At 43.6% G+C, this 19,866-nt stretch overlaps 1 pseudogene; it reads left to right on the top strand.

Moving 5' to 3' along the window:
* Window positions 1-16,619, top strand: part of LOC139156622 (galectin-3-like) — a 49,003-nt pseudogene extending 32,384 nt beyond the window's left edge.
* The last annotated feature ends 3,247 nt before the right edge of the window (window positions 16,620-19,866 follow it).

Here is a 19,866-nt window from a genome sequence, read left to right as displayed (position 1 = left end):
ATTTTGAATGATTTTCAGTTTTGATATTATTTAAAGTCCTGGAGCACCCTCTTTTGAGATCATAGACTTCACTGTGTCCAGGGAAATGTTGTTACTTATCCCTTTTCTTCCCTCTATGTAATAAGAGGGAAATAATAATAATGATTATTTTATTATTATTATTTATTAGATTTGTATGCCGCCCCTCTCCGTAGACTAATAATAATATCATAACTATATTCTGTGATCCGTGAAAAGGATCATGGAGACTGAGACCAATCAAAATGTACAAGATTTGAGTTTTTCATCTCATCATCAGCCTGTGCTTAAATGGCCAAAACAGAGGAAGAAATGTGAATCTAGGTACAACACAACACCACACATTCTTTTTCCAGCAAGATAGTCATTGGTTACATAGCAGTAGTGAAATCCAATTTTTAAAATTACCGGTTCTGTGGGTGTGGCTTGTTGGGCGTGGTATGGCTCGGTAGGCGTGGCAGGGGAAGGATACCGCAAAATCTCTATTCCTTCCCCACTCCAGGGGAAAGATATTACAAAATCTCCATTCCCACCCCACTGCGGGGCCAGCCAGAGGTGGTATTTGCTGGTTCTCCAAACTACTCAAAAGTTTCACTACCGGTTCTCCATAACCTGTTAGACATTGCTGGATTTCACCCCTGTTACATAGATTTTATTGATTTAGTTTTTCTATTCTGCAAGAGCAGGGGTGCCCAGACTTGGCAACTTTAAGACTTGTGGACTTCAACTCCCAGAATTCTCCAGCCAGCTATTCTGGCTGGAGAATTCTGGGAGTTGAAGTCCACAAGTCTTAAAGTTGCCAAGTTTGGAGGCCTTTGTACAAAAGACACCCAAATATACATATCCTTAGTTTCACATTTTTTCCTCTCTGTCTTACAACTGAAGTTCTACCAAAATCTGGGCTGGACCTGAAAGTCTCTAAAAAATGCTGAGCTCTGCTAATTATCCTGTTGTCTTTTTTGTTTCAGGAAGATGTCTGACGGATTTTCGGTAAGTCTGCAGAAAATGGTGCTTTACTTTTCCTTTTGCTTTTAATTATTATTAAATTTATTACCCATTTTCAGTTTGTCTACTCTAGACCCGTGGTCTATCGTCATTTAAAGAAGGGGCAGTAATAATTTGCCGTGGATCATGCAACCTTCTGAGAAAGCCAAACATTCCCAAAATTCAGAAAAAATATTACTACTGGCTTAGGAAAAAAGAGTTCTATATAACAATTTTCTTATTTTCTTCACAGCTATCAGATGCCCTATCGGGGTCCAACAATCGTAATCCAAGTATGCAACCGTCTCCTTGGGGAAATCAGCCGTGTACTTTAAGTTATCCTGGTGCGCCAGGCGCATATCCTGGAGCACCAGGCGCATATCCTGGAGCACCAGGAGCATATCCTGGAGCACCAGGAGCATATCCTGGAGCACCAGGAGCATTTCCCAGCACACCGGGCTCATATCCCACAGCACAAGGCACATGCCCAGGAGGAGGAGTACCTGTTTCATGCTTTGGAGGCCCACATTTTTGAACACACCAGGAATGGGTCCACTAGGAGCCTCAGGAATGTATCCTGTTCCTGGGCAGCCCCCAAGTGACAGTGGAGCACAGCCCACTGCACCACAAAGTGGACCTGGAGGATTTAATGCTCCATTGGTGAGAAAAATATATTCATGTTTCTGATTTGTGCACGGCAAGGGGGTACCTGCGTTGCTTTTTCAGTTTTTGATTAAAATTTCTCTTTTTTAAACAAAGAAACAGCAATTCTTCTTGGTAAGACCAAAATTAAACTCTGAATGTTTGCTGGGTGTTCAAATACAGTATTTCACTTCTAGGACAAGACCTTTTGGCTCCAAATTGAAGATCCCAAAGTTTAGTCAATTAGATGCAGATTGAACATCAGTGATGATTTATTGTAAATGCATTTAATGACACTCAAGCCCAACACATAGAAGGGAATTTAGCAAGATTGTCTAAGCTCCAGAAACCACGTTGAGGATCTTCTGAGCAGCTTCCTTTGCTGTTCCTCACCCATAGCCGGAAATTTTGCTCAACAAAGCAAACTACTTGCACCATTAAACATACACTATGAGAACTTAGAGGGAGTAGATGCCTTAATTTTTTCTTCCCAGATAAAGCTGTCCGACACAAGGAATCAAGGGATCGTTCAATAGCACAGTGAGTTTATTCCATGCAAACTATACTTAAGAATCAGATCTACTAATGGTCAAGGTGAACTGATGCCAGATAAGAGTTCGCATACTTCAATGGGGATACTGGACTTAAGGTCTCTTTTGGGGGCATTAGGGACTCCAGGCTGATGATACATTTGACCCTGCCCTCAGGCTCCATCTGGTCCTCTCCTATATAAACTAAACTTTGCCTTTCTTGCTCTTCTGGAATGCCCTTCCTCCCTCCTGGGGATCAAGACCACAGGTCAGAGATAGAAACTAGAGGCGGAATAATGTGGGAGAAAGCCTTTATCTGAGACCAAGAGGGGGCCCAAAGGAAAACAAGTTCAGAAATAACTTTACAAAAAAAGTTGTGGGAGGGTTAATAATGACAAGAGATATATTTATAATAAAAAGAAAGTCAAAAGTCAAGGCAGGCTACAGCATTAGACCTTGTTGGACTGTGGGCTCTTCAATGTTGTTAATTGGTTTGACATGATGTAATCTGTTTTTTGTCTTCAGATTGTCCCTTTTGACCTACCCCTTCATTCAGGACTTGTGCTTCGCTTGTTAATAACTATTACTGGGACAGTGAATCCAAAGCTGGACAGGTAACAAGGCAGGAATGATGGGGTGGTGGGTGATAGTAAGCCCGTTTCTTACAGGACACTGTTAGGTTTACTGCTGGATGGACTGCCCTTCGACATCCATTACTTGGGTGGGTGGGTGGGATTAGGAGGAACAAATTAAATCAAGGATGCATTAGGATTTGTGTGTGTGTTATAAGATGATGGCCATAATCAAAACCCTCCCCTTTATTACATGTACTGTAGCCAGTGGGATATAATGCGTAAGGTGTTAGGACAAGGGAAGAGGCACTAGGGTGGGGGTTCAAGACAACTAACAAATACTTTTCCAACAGGCTCTGTTTTGCAGGAGGGGGAAACACACTTAAAAGTATGTAAAATGGGTGAAAGAGTTCTATTGTCATTAAATGTGAACGGACTGTCATCGCAGAAAAAACGTTATAGAATCATGAAGCTGGCCAGGGATAAAGTATTTGGTTATCAGATCACGCTCCATTGTTAGCAGTGATTGAAATGGATGGTAGTAGACAACAAAGGATGTGGAGATACAACCCTGTGGTTTCGGCCAGTGAAAAAAATAGACTCAAATTACAAAAGGAATTGTGTGAATTCTTTAGTATTAACGAAACAGGAGAAATTAAGCAAACAATAGTTTGGGATACACACAAGGCTGTTATGAGAGGTAATTGTATTAGCACTGAAGCTTTTATTAAGAAATCTTGGGAAGTTGAAAGAGAAAGATTATTAAAAGAGATAGACCTAATCCAAGAGAGTCTGAAAATTACAAGAAATAGAGGCTGGAGTACATTATTATTATTTAAGAAAAAGAAACTACAATCTCTTGAGGAAAAGAGATGGAATAAAATGAAGATGATTGTAAAACAGAGAATTATGGGATGGGGGAACAAATCAATGAAACAAATGGTACACTATTTGAAAAAAAGAAAGGAGAAATCCCATATCCCTGCTTTAAAGGATAAGGAAGGTGCAATAAAACATAGTAATATAGAAATGGAAAAAATGAGAGACTTTTATGGGAATTTATACAAAAAAGAACATATCACAATGCAAACTATAGAAGTTAATGAGAAATTAACGGAAGAAGATAGACAAATCTTAAATACAAAAATAACAAATGATGAGATATCTAGAGTTATTAAAGGGTTGAAACCTGCTAAAGCCCCAGGCCCAGATGGTTTTACTGGTGAATATTATAAGACTTATAAGAATGAATTATTACCGCATTTGGAAAAATTGTTTAATAATGTTTTTCAGACCTTTGAAATTCCACAGTCATGGAAAATTTCAGAGATTATAACTATCCCAAAGCCGGATCGTGATTTAATGGATCCAGGTTCCTATCGCCCTATCAGCTTACTTAACCAGGATTACAAAATATTTATGAAAATATTGGCAAACAGGATAGAGGATATTTTACCAAAGATAATTGGAGAAGACCAATATGGATTTGTTAAAGGAAGAAGGATTTATGAACCAATTAGAAACGTTGTTAATGTGATACACCATGCTACCACTACCAAAAGAAAACTAGGTATTTTAAAGTTAGATGTGTACAAAGCTTTCGATAAAGTTAACCATGATTACTTGTTTCAATTGTGTAAAGATTTAAATATGGGAGATAGCTTCTGTAGAATTATAAAAGCAATTTATAAGGATAATATAGCTTATATTAGGGTAAATGGTAACAGAACAGAGAAGGTTAAAATTCAGAATGGAACTAAGCAGGGTTGCCCACTATCCCCAGTGTTATTTGCATTGGCAATTGAGGTCTTAGCAAATAAAATTAGAAATGACAAGGAGTGGAGAGGTTACCAAATAGGAAAACTTCAATTAAAATTAAATCTTTTTGCAGATGATGCTATAGTATTGACTGAAACCCCAATTGAAATGATGAAAAGAATAAAGATCTTATTCCAGGAATTTAAAGACCAGTCGGGTCTTACAATTAATATAGAGAAATCAGAGATAATTTGTTTAAATACAGGCCCTAAAGAGCAAATTGAGATACAAAAAGCGTCAGGATTGAAACTAGGATGTAAAAAAATGAAATACTTAGGAGTTTGGTTGTTAAAGAATCCCAACAAAATTGCGATGGTTAATTATAATTCAATATGGAAGAGACCTCAAAAGCAGATAAAAAACTGGAGGAAAAAAAGGTTGTGAAGAATTGCTAAGAGCCCTTAAAATGATGATTATACCAAAAATGATGTATTTATTTCAGGTTTTACCAGGTACCTTTCCTGGTGCAAAATTGAGAGAATGGATTGAAGGAAACAAAAGGCCTAGAATAAGGAAAAAATGGCTGTTTGCCCACGAGAAAGAGGGGGGGGAAGCCCGAGCTTAGAATTATATAGAGAAGCATTTCAAATAGAAAGATTAATGGAACTACAGTTATGGGGGGAAAAGAAGTGGGTGAAATTGGAAAAGGAAATTAATAATATAAATAATAAGGAGTTATTATTTAAAAAATGGAGTAAAATAGAAATTAATAATTTAACCGACCCTCTGAAAGCAGGTTTAGAAATATGGTTTAAATGGCAGGGGAAATGGGGAATTAGAAACTCAAAATTATCAACGTTACATGTATTGAATACAGGTAATGACGTTAACTTAAGCAGAATTATAAAAGAGTTAAATAGCAAAGGGATAATGAGAATTGAACAATTATATGAGAAGGACGGGAGAGTTAGCAGAACTCGGCTGGAATGGTGGCTGGGTCAACAGAAATGGCTGCAGATTAATGCAATAAGTAAATACTTAAATAAAAGTGAGAATAAAGAAGCTTTCTTGAGAGAAGAAAATTGTTTAGAGAAAATAATAAAAGAAAAGATTAATAATACAAAAGCTCAAGCTAGCAATATATGTAGAATGTTATTGTAAGCAGAAGAGGAAGTAATAAAAGGTTTGACAAGATGCTGGCAAAATGATTTACAAATAGATGAAAGTGAAATGAAAGAAATAGTAGAAACTATACATAAAATTAAAAACACAAGAGTTAAAGAGATGAGAAGAAAAATCTTACACAAATGGTATTATACACCAGCACAACTTGCACACTTCCAGGGGAAAGAGAAAGGTAATTGTTGGCATGGTTGCCAAAAGAAAGGAATTTTCATGCATATGTTCTGGGAGTGTGTAGAAATTCAGAAATTTTGGAAGGAAGTGCAGAATGAAATAAATAAAATGTTAAATATTAATTGGACAATTACAAAAGAAATAGCAATTTTAATTAAACAAAGAGAACTAAGAGATTTTAAAGAAATAAAAACTGCAGCATTGGAAAGTGCTCAAGCGGTAGTGGTATTGGATTGGAAAGAGTCTATAAAATGGACATTACAGAACTGGTACTGGTACTGGTACATGGTGGATCACATACATTTTGAAATCATGGAAATAAGATTAAACAACTTTGATGAAAACAAACTGGAGAAGCTGATGGTATGATGGAATAAGGTGAAAGGTTATATGTTGAGTAGAATCTGTGATGCAAATGTGAAAAATAAACTCCAATCACTCTTTCAGTAATAACAAATGCAAAGTAGAGCCAAGGAAATAAATATATATATATATATATATATATATATATATATATATATATATATATATATATAAACTAGTAAATTTTTGAACCCCCCGCAATGGGTGGTGGTGGTGATGGGGGTTCTTTTGTCGGTCAGATGATGGGCACATGCACTGTGCACTGTTTTATGTTTGTTTTTTATGTAACCATATTTACAAAATCAATAAAAATATATTTTTTTAAAAAAGGTGTTAGGACAAGGATTGTGAATAATCCTTCACAGGCTTGCTATTGTAAGAAAAAAAAAGGAAAGATGGTCTCTTTGAGATCTAAGATTAAAAAGCAGGATATAAATCTAACGATCAGAACAGGGCACATTTTGACTCGATCAATTTGGAGGGTTCTGGAGGCTGCAGAAAGCATGCTGAAGGCTTACATGCAGTCTCTCCTTCCCAGTTTGCAGCTGTGGATTAAATGGACAATTTAATTCAAGTTGCTGGGGGCCATGAGCGATAGTTTCGCTCTGGCCAGTAGTATGAATGAGGGATGATTGAATATTATTTATCCTGGGTTTTATTTTTTACTTATTTTTATCCATTGTACTGTAGAATTTTACTCTTTGTTACTATTTTATTACTAGGATAGCGCTATTTCGGTCTTGTTCTGGCCTCACCAGCTAGCCATACTCTTACTGGGATTTGATCCTGGGGCTTCTGCCTTGTAAGGCAGTAAGGGTATGACTAGCTGATGAGGCCAGAACAAGGCCGAAATAGCGCTATCCTAGTCTCCCTTAATTTTAAAAATTCAGTAAAAACATGTGATACATATAGAACATAGTTTGTTGGCTATGAATAAATTAACTGCCTTGAAATGGCCGTGGGTTGGGCCTAGAGGCAAAAAGAAGCTGTGACGTTCCTTCAATATACCAGGGTAATCCAACAGAAAAAAACAATATATATATAATTGAAATTAAATGAAAGTCCTTGTCTTGTATCACTCACCTCTTTGCATTTGCAAGACATTTGGCATATTTGCTATAGCTAGAACTGCTGGAGCTTATGTAATGTCTCCCTTGGGCCTTCCTAGTACCCCACCCCACCTCATCTTCTTCATTATTGTTGCTGCTGTTATTTTAAATGCCATGCTGGTAGGATGCAAAGCAAGGTGCCAGCCTGTAACATCCTCCTTCATTGTAAGGATACCTCTGATGAGTAGCTGTCCTCTAGTACAGTGTTTCCCAACCTTGGCAACTTGAAGATATTTGGACTTCAACTCCCAGAATTCCCCAGCCAGCATTTGCTGGCTGGGGAATTCTGGGAGTTGATGTCCAAATATCTTCAAGTTGCCAAGGTTGGGAAACACTGCTCTAGTACTTGGTCTGGGATTGTGTCCACCTGCCCAGAAAACTCTTGACTTGCTTCAAACACTCAGAAGATAAATAGGAGACATTGTAATAGACTGTTCTACCCCACTCCCCTCTTTGGCTTCTGGTTTTATTAAGCTTCTGTGATTTTAACTTTCTAAGAATGTGTATGGAACCGAAATGGATATAGAAGTATGATTACAAATAAAATTTGTATGTGAGAGGAATACTTTGCTTTACAGCCCACAAGGTTCTCATTTAAAGTTTTTATAGTAAAATAAAATAGCCTGACGATTCCTATAAGCACATTGACAACTGGGGAGCCAAGTTTTCAAGTTAATAATTAAATTGATGAATGTAATAAATAGAGCAGCTTTGTTTTGTAAGCTTCCTGTAGAGCATGAGTCTATGGAGATTCTCAGTCAGAGGTGTGCTTTTTTTCTTTCAAGAGGCAACTGAACTTTCTGGTTTTTATTTATTTGAACTTACATGCCGCCCAACTCCCAGAGGACATTTTTAAAATTTATTTTTATTTTATTTATTTGTTTTGTCAAGTACGTATTGGTGATATACAAAGATATAATAATATTCATATACAGGATACTAGTAAAAGAGAAACATTAGGACAGATGACAGAAGGCACTTTGGTGCACTTATGCACGCTCCTTACTGACCTCTTAGGAATTGGAAGAGGTCAACAGTGGATAGTCCAAGGGTAAAGTTTTGGGGGTTAGGTGACGAAACCACAGAGTCTGGTAGTGAGTTCCATGCATCAACTACTTGGTTACTAAAGTTGTATTTCCTTCTCATCCAAGACATTTCTTCAACTCTGATTGGATGGTGGGGGATGGAAGGATTTATATGCCTTGCAGACAGCTGGTTATTTCATTGTATTAGTGAAGAGTCCAGAGACAAGAGGCTAACAAGACGGTTTCTTTTATTCAGCTCTTTAAGACAAGTGACATTCAGCTGGAACACGTCTGCTTTAACAGAGAACAGGCACTCCTTTTATACTTTTGCGGCTCCCGCCATAAGAGAACTGTCAGCGTCTGAGCCAATCAGGCGCCACTTCCATTTTTACACAGTTTGCATAGAGACAGCATTTTTTTTACATAGGAGCAACTATTTACATAGGATTCAACACCCCTCCCTCCTTAGTCAGAGACAAGTCAATCTGCCAGCCATGTGACAAAGTCCTCCAATCGGCTTGGCCTACACAGAGTTCTTTCTGACCTGCGCAGATCATTCGAGTCCTCGCTTTCAACGGTGGAGGTCGGTTCGCTTGTACCTCCACAGTGCGGCTGGGGCCGAGGCTGAGCTCCGGCCTGCTGTGTTGAGTGGGCAGGCACAATACCGACCTCCGAGGACGAAGATGGCTCGACATCGCTGGAGGACCTGTCCCGTCTTGGTAAGTCCATTTGTATGTCCATTAAGACGGGTTGCGCGCTAAAGTCTGATAGGGGGGAAGAGTCTGTATTAGCGGTTTGTACAGGGGAGGCTTCAATGCACCTTCGTAAATGATCGATATGCCTTCTCCACATTCGGCCATCATCCAATTTTACAACATAAGTTTTAGGGGCTGTTTGCTGTACAATTGTTCCCTTCATCCAATTTAACCCCCCATCAAAATTTTTTGCAAAAATACTTTGACCCAAGTACAATTGTCTTTCAGGATTTACATACATAGGATTATGAGTGCAATACCTTGGGTGTAATCTATCCAGTGGGGATCTGAGTTTCCTTCCCATTAGGATTTCAGCAGGACTTTTGTGTGTGTGGGAGTTAGGTGTGATATGCTGTGTTAACAAAAATTGGTCCAGATGCTGTTGTACATCCCCAGGGCCTGACCTGCGCAATGCCTCTTTTGCCACCCGAACGTACCGTTCTGCCAACCCGTTAGCCCATGGCGAGTAAGGCGAGATGAGAGCATGTCTGACCCCCAAGTTATCTAAGAACAATTCAAATTGCCTGGCTGTCAATTGGGGCCCATTGTCTGACACTAAGATGTCAGGACAGTCATGGGTGGCAAACAAATGGCGCAGAACCTTTATGGTAGCACTAGTGGTTATGTTATTCATTGCAATAATTTCAACCCACCTTGAAAATGCATCTACCACTATCAAGAAATATTGAGACCCCACTGGCCCTGCAAAATCAATATGGACCCTGGACCAAGGCCCTGCAGGTTGCTCCCACTCGACTGGAGCTGTTTTGGGGGGATTTGGCCGTGACTCTTGGCATGGGTCACACTTGGCTACCCACCTTTCAATGTCTGCATCCAGACCAGGCCACCATAAGTGCCCCCTGGCTAAGCCCTTCATCCTTACAATACCAGGATGGCCCACATGTAACATAGTGAGTACTTGATTACTCTATCACCCCACAACAGACAACCCTTTACATATGACAGTTCCAGTCTTTTGTTTTTAAACTCAATTAAGTTTGCTTCTAAAGAGTCGTTATGCCACCCCTTCAGAACACAATTTACCACCTTTTGTAAAATCTGATCTTGCTGAGTGTGGTCAGCAACCTCTTTTGCTGTTGTTAGTGGGTTATCCTCAAGCTCTAGAATTAAAACATCAGCAGATGGGGCTGGGTCCTCAACTATTTCTGCCATGGGGCACCTACTTAAACCATCTGCGTGGTTGATGGCTTTACCTCCTTTATGAATAAGGTCATACTGGTAACCTGAAAGAAACAATGCCCATCTGATTAGTCTAGGAGACATAAATGGAGGTGTTGGTTTGTTAGGGGCTAGCAGGCCTAGCAAGAGTTTGTGGTCAGTGACTAACTCAAATTTCCTGCCAAAAAGGTAGTTATGAAACTTTTTTACGCCAGCCACTATAGCTAGAGCCTCTTTATCTAGCTGGCTGTAATTTCTCTCTGTGCTAGTCATTGTCCTGGAAAAGAAAGCAATTGGGGCTTCTGTATTATTTGGCAAGACATGTGCCAAGACCCCCCCGACCCCATACTAGGGACGCATCACACGTAAGCCTGACGGGTAGCAAAGTGCTGTACTGAACTACCACACTTTTGGAAGTTAACAACTGCTTTATTTGCGAAAAGGCTTCGTGCACAGTTCTCCTCCATGTCCAAGGAGTTCCCTTCTGAAGCACCCGGTGTAGAGGCTCTGCTGCTGTTTCCTTCTGCTTTAAAAAAACAGAATAAAAATTTAGAAGGCCTAAAAATGCCTGCAATTCTGTCTTATTCTGTGGCTCTGGGGCTTCTCTAATGGCTTTTAATTTTTCAGTAGTGGGGTGGATGCCTTCGCCATCAATCCTATACCCTAAGAATTCCACACTGCTAGTTCCCCAAATGCACTTGTCTGGTTTGATTCTTAGGCCTTTAGCTTGCAGTCTATGTAATACCTCCCTTATTCTCTGGTTGAGTTGAGATTGGTTTTCTCCTGAAATTAATATGTCATCAAAATAGGGAATAGTGCCCTTAATTCCTGACAACAAGCGTTCCATTATGCTTTGAAAAATCCCAGGGGCTATGCTTACCCCAAATTGCAATCTGGTACATTTAAACGCCCCCCCTGTGAGTGACAATAGTCTGCGCGAGTGCGGTTGGCTCATTGACAGGGAGCTGTTGATAAGCTTGCACCAAATCGATCTTGGCGAACACTTTCCCTTCCCCCAGGGAGTGAAGAAGTTGTTGCACCACAGGAATGGGGTAAGGGTGATGTTGGAGTGCCTTGTTAAGCGTTGACTTATAGTCAGCGCAAACCCTCAAAGAGCCATCAGGCTTTAAAGGCGTGACTATGGGTGTCTTCCAAGGCCCTTGATCCACAGGGACTAAAATGCCCTGGCCTATAAGCTTGTCAAGCTGTAGATCAAGCTTTGGAAGAAGAGGTAGGGGAACCCTAAGGAGTTTTAGCCTGACAGGGGGAACCTTAGGGTCAATAGAAAAAGAGATAGGTGGCCCTTTGTAAGACCCCAAGGTGGAGCTAAAGACCTCAGGGAATTCCTGCAAGAAGTTGGGAATGTCAACAGATTTGACATTACAAATACCAGAGATTTCAATACCCAAAGGATCCATCCATGCCAATCCCAGAAGAGAGTCCAAAGACGGGCTACAAGAATGGTGGAAGGTCTTAAGCATAAAACGTATCAGGAAAGACTTAATGAACTCAATCTGTATAGTCTGGAGGACAGAAGGAAAAGGGGGGACATGATCGAAACATTTAAATATATTAAAGGGTTAAATAAGGTCCAGGAGGGAAGTGTTTTTAATAGGAAAGTGAACACAAGAACAAGGGGACACAATCTAAAGTTAGTTGGGGGAAAGATCAAAAGCAACATGAGAAAATATTATTTTACTGAAAGAGTAGTAGATCCTTGGAACAAACTTCCAGCAGACATGGTAGATAAATCCACAGTAACTGAATTTAAACATGCCTGGGATAAACATATAGCCATCCTAAGATAAAATACAGAAAATAGTATAAGGGCAGACTAGATGGACCATGAGGTCTTTTTCTGCCGTCAGACTTCTATGTTTCTATGTTTCTAAGAGAGTGCCTAGCCCCTGCAACAACAATCAAAGGAAGGTTACATTTGACATTTTTGAACATAATTGGTACATTTACCTTCCCCAATACTGGTATTATTCCCCCCTGAAAATCCTTAATTACTAAAGTAGTATGCATAAGAGCAGATTTTGAGAGACTAGGCATGTACAATTTTAGCTTTTCCCATGGCATAATGATATACTTAGACCCAGTGTCCAGTTCCATGCTGCACGGCTTGTTGTTTAGGAGCAGCAAAATTATGATTTTGCTCCTGTTTTTTGTTGCCGTGCTATTTATGGAAAAATGTTTTTTACCTCTTGCGTAGTCACGGTTGACGGTTGAGCTGTTTCTGCGGGCGGAAAACCGAGGAAGTCTGTTTTCGCGCGGTTGAGCTGTTTGGGTCTGGAACCGAGGAGGTCGCGGTGTGGAAAAAGAGTCTTCTGGCATGGGGGCTCTGCAGGCTTCAGTGATATGGCCCTGCCGGTTGCAGCGGCAGCAGATGGCATCCCGGAAAGGGCAGCGTTGGCATGGATGGTTCCCTCGGCAGCCGGAGCAGGGGGCGACGGGGCGAGGGTATCTGGGTTGTCTCGACTGATCCTGTTGCAGCAGGAAACAGCTGTCCTCGGTGAAGGCAGGTGGGCTGAGGTCGTCTGGGGCCTCGGCGCGGGAAGCTTTGGAGTCGATCTGGGCGACGACTTCCTGCTTGTCATGTTTCTTTAACTCCTTGGCAGCAGCGTCGGCGACTTCTGCGGTTTGTGCCAGCTTGATTACTGCTTGGAGAGAAGGCTCGTCTTCTGTGAGGAGCTTGTTGCGGACCGTAGCATTTTTCATGCCGAAAATGAGGGCATCGGTGAGGCGAGCTTCTGGGTTGTCAAATTTACATTTTGACAGCACCGTACGAAGACGCGTAGTGAACTGGTTTATTGACTCGGATTCGAGCTGGCCCATTCTGGAAAACTGGTGCCGGAACACGATGGCTGGCTTCGTGGGCTTGAAGTGGGCGGCGAGCTTGGTTTTCAGGACGTCCCAAGCGACGGAGTTGGCCGGGTAGCGGATCGGTTAGTGTCTGGGCGAGATCGAATATCTCTGAGCCGCAGTAGTTCAGGAAGATTGCCCGCTTCCGTTCGGTGTCGGCGTCCAGTATCCCGGCAGCTTCGAGGAAGATCTCGAACTTGGCCATGTAGGCGTCCCAGGAGGATTTCTCCGATCGAAGAACTCAGGAGCCCGGCGACTGGCAGGTTGTTCATGGTGAGAGCGTGGTTATCCCATCCTCGTCGCCAGTGAAGAGTCCAGAGACAGGAGGCTAACAAGACGGTTCTTTTATTCAGCTCTTTAAGACAAGTGACATTCAGCTGGAACACGTCTGCTTTAACAGAGAACAGGCGCTCCTTTTCTACTTTTGCGGCTCGGCCAAAAGAGAACTGTCAGCGTCTGAGCCAATCAGGCGCGACTTCTATTTTTACACAGTTTGCATAGAGACAGCATTTTTTTTTACATAGGAGCAACTATTTACATAGGATTCAACAATTAGAACCTGGAATAACAAGTTTGTGCCCTCATTTCTCGCAGATTTCAAGTAGATTTGAAGAAAGGCGATGACATTGCTTTCCATTTCAATCCTCGCTTCCCTGAGGACAACAGGAAGGTGATTGTATGCAACACCAAGATTCAAAATGTTTGGGGGACGGAAGACCGGACGGCACCCAGGTTTCCTTTTGAGGCTGGCAAACCTTTTAAGGTAAAGTTTTTGTGTCAGGTGTCCTTTTGATAGCTATTTATTTATTTATTGGATTTGTATCCCACCCCTTTCCGTAGACTCGGGGCGGCTAACAACAATTATAAAAACAGCATGTAACAATCCAATCCAATACTAAAATAACTAAAAAACCAATCAAGGATGAACTTGATTGCCTGGAAATTATTTATGTGAATATTGCAAGGATAGTTTAATTTACCTGATTCCATTTCTATTACTCATGTTCACGCTTAAGACCATCCATCAGAATTCCCAGAAATACCCAAACTGAGTGGGAATTTTAATAGTTGGGGAATTGTAGTACCCCTGGAAGGGCTTCAGGCTAAGAAAGACGGGTTGCATGTACAGTATTACATTCATTCAACAAAAGCTGGAAAAATACTTAGTGATTGCATTTGAACCATTTGTTTCCCTTTACTGTTAATTTCGGTGTGTATCTTTGCTGTTGGATATTGTACAAGTCTAAATTATTTGATTAGTAAATGGTTCAATTTATTACACAGAAAATGGCTCAATCACTAACCATTTTAAGCGAGCCCTGTGAACGCTTCTAATCCTGCCGCCTTGTTTCTACATAGCACCTAAAGCAAGATAGAGAACTGGTTCTGATATGAGGGTTGTAAATCAGATGACATCAAAGGATGAATAGGAAGCTTCTTACTGCCCCCCCTCCCCTCCAGGGATGCCCTGACATCCTCATTTTTCTGCATAGGAAGCAGAGCATTGTCGTTCCCAGTGTACTTCAACAGAGGCAATCATAAAGGTTCTTGGATGATTACCAGAAAGTGATTAAAAACTAGACTTAAAATGAGAGTAAAATGCAAGAGAACATTGTCAGTTTAGTTGGATTGAGTTCCATAAGTTTTTGTCAGTATAGTCTGATTGCACTAGTCCAGTGATGGCGAACCTATGGAGATGGGCGCCAAAGGTGGCACACGGAGCCATATCTGCCTACACGCGAGCCGTTGCCCAAGCTGAGCTCCAACGTGCATGTATGTACCGGCCAGCTGATTTTTGGCTTGCACAGAGGCTCTGGGAGGGTGTTTTTGGCTTCCAGAGAGGCTCTGGGGGATGGGGGGGGCATTTTTACACACACACACCGGCTCCAGGAACCTGGGGAGGAGAAAACACGAGCCTGCTAGGCCCGCCAGAAGTTGGGAAACAGACTGTTTCTGGATCCAAGAGGGCCTCTGGGGGCCGGAGGAAGCTGTTTTTGCCCTCCCCAGGCATTGAATTATGGGGTGTGTGCATGCATGATATTTTAAAAAAAATCACTCACCCAAAAACCTCTGATGCTGAATTTAGCATTGCTCTCTTTTGAGGCTCATGAGGCTGGAAGAGGCCACTTTTCTCACTACATTTCCTGGTTTCATACAATATTTGTGGTGGGGTTTTTTTGTGTGTAAGCATATCAAACACAAAATGCTAGTTCTGCAAGTCCATAGTGCCCAGTGCAAAAAACCAAGATTTAGGTTACATGAATTCATGGTGTTTCTGTAATTTTTATTACAGTGATCCCTCGATCATCGCGAGGGTTCCGTTCCAGGACCCCTCGCGATGATCGATTTGTCGCGAAGTAGCGGTGCGGAAGTAAAAACACCATCTGCGCATGCGCAGATGGTGTTTTTATTTCCACCGCAGCAGCGAGGAGTCGAAGATTGGGTTTCCCCGCCGCCTCGCTGCTGCTGCTTGTCCGCACGCGTGCCGCCCGCCCGCCCACGCTGTTGCTGGGGCCGCTTCCCAGCTGAGAAGCGGCCCTGGGGTTTCCCCGCGCGCGCGCGTGCCGCCCGCCCCCCCACGCTGTTGCTGGGGCCGCTTCCCAGCTGAGAAGCGGCCCTGGGGTTTCCCCGCCCGCGCGCGTGCCGCCCACCCCCCCACGCTGTTGCTGGGGCCGCTTCCCAGCTGAGAAGCGGCCCTGGGGTTTCCCCGCGCGCGCGCGTGCCGCCCGCCCCCCCACGCTGTTGCTGGGGCCGCTTCCCAGCTGAGAAGCAGCCCTGGGGTTTCCCCGCGCGCAGCGCGTGCCGCCCACCCCCCCACGCTGTTGCTGGGGTCGCTTCCCAGCTGAGAAGCGGCCCTGGGGTTTCCCCGCGCGCGGGCGTGCCGCCCACACCCCCCCCACGCTGTTGCTGGGGCCGCTTCCCAGCTGAGAAGCGGCCCTGGGGTTTCCCCGCGCCTGTGCCGCCCACACCGCCCACGCCATTGCTCGCGCCTTACCGGGGCAAGAGGGGGAAGACCCAGGGAAGCCTCTGCCCGGCGGGGAAACTCCACCATCTACGCATGCGTGGAAGGGCACGCATGCGCAGATGGTGGAGTTTACTTCCGGGTTGAAAACTCGCGATATAGCGTTTCGCAGTAGGTGAGATCGCGAAACTCGAGGGACCACTGTATAACTTTTTAGGAATGTTTAAATCTGTCTTTTTACAGATTCAGATTCTGTGTGAAGCAGATCAACTGAAGGTAGCTGTTGATGACGCTCATCTCATGCAGTACAAGCACCGCATTAAAGAGCTGCAGCAGATCACCAAGCTGTATGTTTCTGGGGATGTCACCCTCACCAGTGTCACGCCTTTCATGATCTAAGCCAAGACTTTGGCCCATTGCAGCCTAGTGCTTAACATCCCTATAAAACTAAAAAGAGATATACTGTATTATATAGACTAAGAAATAAAACTCTTAAAGGCTACCAGTCTTGTGTATGAATAGTTTTGCTCAGAATGATAGCTATAAGCATTGCAGTCATAAATTTCTCACTACATTTCCTGGTTTCATACAATATTTGTGGTGGGGTTTTTTTGTGTGTAAGCATATCAAACACAAAATGCTAGTTCTGCAAGTCCATAGTGCCCAGTGCAAAAAACCAAGATTTAGGTTACATGAATTCATGGTGTTTCTGTAATTTTTATTACAGTGATCCCTCGATCATCGCGAGGGTTCCGTTCCAGGACCCCTCGCGATGATCGATTTGTCGCGAAGTAGCGGTGCGGAAGTAAAAACACCATCTGCGCATGCGCAGATGGTGTTTTTATTTCCACCGCAGCAGCGAGGAGTCGAAGATTGGGTTTACCCGCCGCCTCGCTGCTGCTGCTTGTCCGCGCGCGTGCCGCCCGCCCGCCCACGCTGTTGCTGGGGCCGCTTCCCAGCTGAGAAGCGGCCCTGGGGTTTCCCCGCGCGCGCGCGTGCCGCCCGCCCCCCCACGCTGTTGCTGGGGCCGCTTCCCAGCTGAGAAGCGGCCTGGGGTTTCCCCGCGCGCGCGCGTGCGCCCCCGCCCCCCCACGCTGTTGCTGGGGCCGCTTCCCAGCTGAGAAGCAGCCCTGGGGGTTTCCCCGCGCGCGCGCGTGCCCGCCCACCCCCCCCACGCTGTTGCTGGGGTCGCTTCCCAGCTGAGAAGCGGCCCTGGGGTTTCCCCCGCGCGCGCGCGTGCCGCCCACCCCCCCACGCTGTTGCTGGGGCCGCTTCCCAGCTGAGAAGCGGCCCTGGGGTTTCCCCGCGCAGCGCGCGTGCCGCCCGCCCCCCCACGCTGTTGCTGGGGCCGCTTCCAGCTGAGAAGCTGCCCTGGGGTTTCCCCGCGCGCGCGCGTGCCGCCCACCCCCCCACGCTGTTGCTGGGGTCGCTTCCCAGCTGAGAAGCGGCCCTGGGGTTTCCCCGCGCGCGTGCGTGCCGCCCACCCCCCCACGCTGTTGCTGGGGCCCGCTTCCCAGCTGAGAAGCGGCCCTGGGGTTTTCCCGCGCGTGTGCCGCCCACCCGCCCACGCCATTGCTCGCGCCTTACCGGGGCAAGAGGGGGAAGACCCAGGGAAGCCTCTGCCCGGCGGGGAAACTCCACCATCTACGCATGCGTGGAAGGGCACGCATGCGCAGATGGTGGAGTTTACTTCCGGGTTGAAAACTCGCGATATAGCGTTTCGCAATAGGTGAGATCGCGAAACTCGAGGGACCACTGTATAACTTTTTAGGAATGTTTAAATCTGTCTTTTTACAGATTCAGATTCTGTGTGAAGCAGATCAACTGAAGGTAGCTGTTGATGACGCTCATCTCATGCAGTACAAGCACCGCATTAAAGAGCTGCAGCAGATCACCAAGCTGTATGTTTCTGGGGATGTCACCCTCACCAGTGTCACGCCTTTCATGATCTAAGCCAAGACTTTGGCCCATTGCAGCCTAGTGCTTAACATCCCTATAAAACTAAAAAGAGATATACTGTATTATATAGACTAAGAAATAAAACTCTTAAAGGCTACCAGTCTTGTGTATGAATAGTTTTGCTCAGAATGATAGCTATAAGCCATTGCAGTCATAAATTTAGGCGTCATGTCACCGGACCTGATTTTTTTCCAACCTTCTTTGCAATGGTTGTTAAGTGAATTAGTTTTTCCTGAGTCTGTGTCTTAAAGTTGCTGACATTGAGAAACATGACACAGAGCATAGGGCACATCTATTCTGATGCCAACAGTATCATGGACATTCACCACTCTAAGAAAGTTATGAAAGGCACATGCCTTTAATCTTTTGAATTGCTGCTTTTCATATTGGAAAGATATGAGTCCATCAGAAGGGCGGCCTATAAATCAAAATAATAAATAAATTTTTAAAAAGCTACACTGGCTTGATTCACAATTGCACTAAATTATGGATCGCTTCAGGCTTTGTGTGAAATTAGCTAGTTAATGGTTTGTCGATCAAGATTTATAGCTGAAATAGATAACTGGTTGGCAGGAACGCCTTTCTTCCCATCCAAACTCTATTTTGGGATCCTAACAACATTGTCAGGAAATTTGATAGGAAAATTGATGATTTTCAGGTCATTTTATACAAAAATGAGACCTGAAACATGAGACCTAGGTAAGAATTTTGATTTAAGTTCATAAAACCCAACATTTTTCTTCCCTTTCATTCAGTGATATCAATATACAGTATCAGCAGGCATGCCCTGTAACTCTTAGAGGTTTAATAGAACTGTCCACATTTGATTTATAACTTAATATTGTTAACACCCAGCCAAATTAAAGGTGATCCTTGATTTATCATTTGTTCAGTGACCTTTTACAGTTAGGAGGATGTTGAGTGGTGATGCTACAACTGGTAATTGGAATTATTGCTGCCCAAGAACCCTTGTGGCCACGTGATCATAATCTGGGTGCTAGACAACTCATTCCATTTTTTGCAAAGCACCCAAAATCATATGATTGCCATTTGCAACCTGCCCTCCTTGGCTTTCTCAGAAAGACAGTGGGGGAGCTGGCAGAAAATATCACAAGTTGCTTGGAAGAGCCTCCCCCACCTGTACCCCCTCCCACCTGTTCTACATTTGCTGGATGCAGACCTTGAACTCTCATTATACCTCTCATGCATCCTCCCTAACATATATTGCACTTCTCCTACACTCTCACCAATTTGGGTGATGCCTCTTATGCACTCCTGCAAGCTTTTCTCCACCCACATAGTGCAAATACTTCCTTACCCATACCTCTCATGGATTATCCCTTGCATCCTCTTGCGCCCTCTTCTACCTGGCAGCAGCCTCTTATCTACCTGGGACCTGGAACTTCCCGTCAGCTTCTCCACCAACTTTGGTTATGGGAAGCCAGTAGGAAGTTGCCTCACCTAAAGACATTGGGATTCAGTTAATAATAGCAACTGGGATTGCAGTGACTGCTATCACTGGAAATTCCAATCTCAGTTGTGAATGTAAATGAAGGACTTCCTGTAATCATGACTTAATGTAATGTGTGAATTGGCTTCTACTCAATTATGATTCAATGTTTAGATCTACTTAACATTTTTTTTCACACTGTAAGACGCACCTGACCATAAGACGCAGCTAGGTTTAGAGCAGTGGTTCTCAACCTGGGAGTCGGGACCCCTTTGGGGGTCGAACAACCGTTTCACAGGGGTCACCTAAGACTATGGGAAAGACACATGAATGTGTTTT

This window comes from Erythrolamprus reginae, chromosome 1, assembly GCF_031021105.1.
Source record: "Erythrolamprus reginae isolate rEryReg1 chromosome 1, rEryReg1.hap1, whole genome shotgun sequence".
NCBI lineage: Eukaryota > Metazoa > Chordata > Lepidosauria > Squamata > Dipsadidae > Erythrolamprus > Erythrolamprus reginae.
This window is presented reverse-complemented; position numbering and strand designations above follow the sequence as displayed.